The sequence below is a fragment of the Portunus trituberculatus genome, chromosome 14 (assembly GCF_017591435.1).
Source record: "Portunus trituberculatus isolate SZX2019 chromosome 14, ASM1759143v1, whole genome shotgun sequence".
Taxonomy (NCBI): Eukaryota; Metazoa; Arthropoda; class Malacostraca; order Decapoda; family Portunidae; genus Portunus; species Portunus trituberculatus.
The window spans coordinates 16,143,004-16,148,431 of record NC_059268.1 but is presented as its reverse complement, the minus strand read 5'-3'; the positions used below and the strand labels follow the sequence as shown (position 1 = coordinate 16,148,431).

Here is a 5,428-nt window from a genome sequence, read left to right as displayed (position 1 = left end):
GCCACTCCCCCCTCACCAAAAACACACAAGTTTATCACCACCTCAGCTGTTCCCCAAATGACCAACCACCATACAGACGTCCTTTCTCCTCCACGAATTCCAAAGCTCTTTTCTTCTCTCCTCTGTAAACCTTCTGCGAACTCACCTTCATGGTAAAAGGAGTAACGTAAGCTGATCTTGTCTCCAGAAACGGCTTAGTGAAAGGGCATTACAAGACGGCCTCAGCTTAAGGTGGTACAGAAGGCCTTCAGAACAGCGACACGGCGGAGGTTTGCCAAAAGGACTTTACGTAGGCGCTGGCTAAGAGCATTACGGTACTGTGTCTCGCTGCCAATTGCAAGAGAGAGAGAGAAGATGCTGCCAGCGATCTTATGTCTATTTTTTCGTCTACTTAATTGTACAACTCCTCTTCTTCCTACAAACTACTACTACTACTACTACTACTACTACTACTACTACTACTACTACTACTACTACTACTACTACTACTACTACTACTACTACTACTACTACTACTACTACTACTACTACTACTACTACTACTACTACTACTACTACTACTACTACTACTACTACTACTACTACTACTACTACTACTACTACTACTACTACTACTACTACTGCTTCAATTTAGGTATCATTGTTACTGCAATCAGCGGTAGCGTGGCCGAGCGGTCTAAGGCGCTGGTTTAAGGCACCAGTCTCTTCGGAGGCGTGGGTTCGAATCCCACCGCTGCCAGAATGTTTTATCAAGTATTAAACACCGCTCGTTATTCAATTGTACTCAGTTTGTAGAGATGGCGACTGTGAGCACTTATAACCCACTTTGAAATTATACTGTCTAAATATAAATTGATTACACGCATAAACTCAAAAGTGTGGATATATAGCACCACACTTTGACTTCTCGCCTATCGCTATCTTTGCCCACCACAGCTTGAAACTCGCCAAGAAGACCTTAAAACTGCGCTTCATACTTACTTTCGTCTTCTCTTTCTTTCTTTCTCTTTTTTTTCTTTTTTCTCCATTCATTCCTTCTTTATTCTTCAGGACTCGTAACTTTAAAACCAGATCACTTGACTACTAGAAATAGAAAAATAAAAAAAGTAAGTGTGACTGCCAGTGTCCCTCTCCACTCATTCCTTTTCCTCCGTCGCTACACTTGACTTTCATCTTATCTTTCTTCTATCACAACATCTCCTCCTCCTCCTCCTCCTCCTCCTCCTCCTCCTCCTCCTCCTCCTCCTCCTCCTCCTGTATTCCTAAGTCATCCCTGCATATCTGGAGGTGCTTTTCAAATATCGATCAGTATTGACTCTTACCCCCTATCACGCGTCCGTCAGCGTGCAAGAGGAGGAAGAGGAAGAGGAATAAGAAGAAGAAGAGGAGGAGGAGGAGGAGGAGGAGGAGGAGGAGGAGGAGGGGAATCACGAGGCTGTTGGTAGAAAATGGTAATGTGAAGCAGGAGGAAGAGAAAGGGAAAGGAGAAAGAGAAAGGATTTGGATAAGGAGGGAACGTAGAGAGAGAGAGAGAGAGAGAGAGAGAGAGAGAGAGAGAGAGAGAGAGAGAGAGAGAGAGAGACCAAGGCAGACTCTAATAAAAGAAGGAAATCTAATTATTGTTTATGCTCATTAAGGTACGTAGAATTTTTTCGCCTTTATTTTCTTAGCCGTTGTGTTCACCTGCGTGTGTCCTCCCATGCTGCCTTGGTTCCCGGGCAAAAGGAGGCTGAGGAGGGAGAAACATGCGATGGTGGTGTGCTGGAACAGAGAGACAGGAAAAAAAAAAAGCACGGAAGAGTGGAAATGGTAAAGGAAACAGCTATTTTTCCTGCATTACTTTCATTTTCTTCATTATCTCTGCTAATTTTATTTTACGGCTTTTTTTTCAGATCACACGAACACACATACACCATCACTATCACTACATTAGCCTCAAACGCCCCTCTCTTATTGCCTTCCTCATCCCAGCCGCCTTCCCTGAGCCAGACGGATGGGGAAGGCGCTGGCCCCCTTACCACTACTCAACTCTTATGCATCCACGTCTCTCTCTGATAAATAGCGGAGCCCCCCGTGAGTTTCCTTAATGGCTCCTGGTGCTCCCTTTAATGGGCTGTGACACCAATACAGGCTACACTTTACTTGTTAGAAACCTCGTGTGTGTGTGTGTGTGTGTGTGTGTGTGTGTGTGTGTGTGTGTGTGTGTCCGGGATCTGTGACTTCCATCAGCTGGTCTTTATAAACCTCTCACCTCGTATGACACTTATGTGAAGTAGTTTCCTTTTACTCTCTCTCTCTCTCTCTCTGATGTTGGTTAGAGCGACGATAACCATTAAAGCATCGTTCTATGGCTTGTATGGGCGGCGTATGATGGCCTGTGTACGTTGCATAGATTAGGGAAAGTCATTACTTATGTGATTTACGTTTATTAAATCTTATCATGTCTTGTTCGTGCTGCAGTGCTCCCATTATGCCTTAATTGTGAGATTGGGTGGAGAGAGAGAGAGAGAGAGAGAGAGAGAGAGAGAGAGAGAGAGAGACCCCAGTTTACTAATTATCACATTTACAAAGGATTATTTTCCACTAAAACTCAAGAATTACATGCACTTTATTATTGGTCATTGAGGAAACGATGCGAGATTTGGCGTAATGATTTCTGGTGTTGTATTGTTCCTTTCTGTGCAATAACCTTGAAATGGCGGTGAACGAGGAGCGATGGAGGAGGAGGAAGAGGAGGACGAGGAGTGAGATGAAGAGAAGGGATGTGAGGAGGAAGACTAAGAGTGAGAGAGAGAAAGAAAAGTGAGAGGATTAAGATGAAAGAGGAACAGGAAGAGGAATAGAGGAAGAGAAGAGGAGGAGGAGCTAGACGATAAGAAAGGATATGAGGAGGAATAGTAAGAGTGACAGAGATAAGAAAAGTGAGAGGAACAGGTAGAGGAATATTCATTCAAAACATATGTCCCGGAATTTTGGCTCAATTTTCATCAACCTGTAAGGGAACTAGCATTTGAAGTGGGCCTTTTTTTTTTTTTATCCATGGCTAGTTTCCCTCTTGTATATAGGAAAAAAAGCAATTGGTAAACACACACACACACACACACACACACACACACACACACACACACACACACACACACACACCTCGTTTTCTTCTCTTCCTTAACATCCTCCTCGTCGCTGGAACTCTCTCGTCCTCCCTCTGCCTGGTTCTATGCCCTCTCGTCACGGAGCAGCAGCATTAAGCATCCACCCTCTTATAATTCGCCATTTATATGCTAAAGTCCCCACGAGCATCAGCATACAGACGGCCACCTGTCGAGTACACCGCCCCGTGACCACAGGAGAGAAGGCAGCCACTTCCTTACTGGTTGGCAGCACACGGGGACACGAGGACACCACCGCTGAAGTCAAGCCCCGTGTTTTAATTCAGAATTCCCTATTTTTACCTGATTTCGAAAATGACTTGTTAATTCTTCATTGGTACTTCTTTTCTACTGGTAATGTGGTTAACCCCTTCAATACTGAGACACACTTTAACCTTATTTTTTGTGCATAATTAGATTATTTTATTGACATTAGGAAAGGTCTATGGATGTTAGAAGATTAATGACCACAGTCTTCACTATTTTTAATCTTTCACATGAGTTTCTGAAGCTGTATAAAATCACCAAATAGTAAGAAGGATGAATATGAAAACGCGCCATGGTAGAGAAGGGGTTAAATGATCAGTGAAGTCGTGAAGAAAATTCCTCTACAGTTGATATGATAATAATTTCTTTACCTTCCGTGCTTTTTTGTTTTTTGTATGCTTTCAACTGGCCACATAATCCAAAGTGAAGTTGATTGAATACTGTCTTTCAACACCAATGGAAGAGATGATCCCGACACGTGTTTCCATCCCTTGCAGCTGAACCTTTGTATTGTGAAGACAGGGATCAACGGAAGAGAAGCATTGATCTACCCTTGCAGCGTGATCAAACTTACAGGATGAAAGAAAGATTCACAGAGGATTTAGACCTGCGTGCCGCGACAATCCGCTCATCTTTACTAGCCATTTAGACAGTGATATTGTTAACCCCTTCAGTACTAGAACGGACTTTTATCATGAATTTTTGGTGTGATTAGACGATTTTATTTATATTAGGAAGGGTCTATGGAGGTCAGAAGATTACTGGCCAGAGTCTTCACTATTTTGATCCCCAACATGTGTTTCTGAAGCTGTATAAAATCACCAAATAGTAAGAGAACGAATATGAGAACGCGTCCTGTTACTGAAGGATTCAATGATCCCTTCATAACTGGGACACACATTTTTTACCTTGAGATTTGTGTACGATTAGGCCATTTTATTGACATTGGGAAGGGTCTATGGAGGTCAGAAGATTAATGGCTAGAGTCTTCACTATTTTAATCCCACACATAAGTTTCTGGAGCGGTATAAAATCGCCAAATAGTAAGCAGAATGAATATGGAAACGCTTCCTGGTACTAAAGGGATTATTTAAGCGCTCATCCTCCCTTCTCCCTTCCCTTTTACCAGAAAGTTGTATGTACACGGACTCTATGTCCTGATGGGTGAAAGAATACAAGTCGAAGGCATGGGTGTAAATAACCTCCCATCTGATATATCCGCTAAGGTTGAGTGACGGGCGTGTTGAAAGGGTAGCTACTCTGGCCTCTCTGATTCAGTCTCAGTGTTGTCCTGTCACTCATAATTCACTCTTGTCCCGTTGCTCCAGTCACATGAAGCTGCTGCTTAACATGAACAGCAAACCTGCAATACTCCATCTAATATCTGTGGCTTCCATTATAGTCAGAGTCAATGTGAAAACAGTAGACCATTTCCATCTCCTTACGACTTGACTTCTTTTAAGAGGGAGGTTTCAAGACATTTGTCCCAGTCTTTTGGCTAACTCTACTGACCTTTTAAGGAACTGGGAATCAAGTGGACCTTTTTGTTATGTTCTTTGTTGCCCTTGGCCAGCTTCCCCTCTTCATAAAGAAAAAAAAAATGGAAAGATGCAAGAAAACTATCACGCTGATACACGTGACACGCCTTGTTGGAAACGTGCCTACCAGTTTTCATCTCTTGCTTTATATTGTAAGCATCTATAAGTTTGTCTGATCTGTTAAACCTCCCTATTGACTTGACATTAACAATCAATTACAAAGTCTATTCTAGTCATCTACTATTCTATTCACTTTTTTTTTCTCTCTTTTAAATCGAAGAACAAAGCTTGAACCTGTTATTCCTTATTCTTCCTTGTTTGCTTCTTCCTTCTTCCTTCTTCCTTTCCTTTCCTTTTTTTGAAGAAGAGGCACCGGAGAAGAGCAACAAAACGACAATAAGTGAAAAAGAAGAAAAAGGGACCTACTGAGATGCCAGTTCCCAAACAGAGATAAAATTGATAGTCAGAAATTAGAGA

The 5,428-nt window shown here is 42.4% G+C and overlaps 1 non-coding gene across 1 annotated transcript; it reads left to right on the top strand.

Annotated features, from left to right (window-relative positions):
* The first annotated feature begins 657 nt into the window (after positions 1–657).
* Positions 658–739, top strand: Trnal-aag. The gene has a single exon. It is a non-coding gene; the product is annotated as a tRNA-Leu (tRNA).
* Positions 740–5,428: the final 4,689 nt, after the last annotated feature.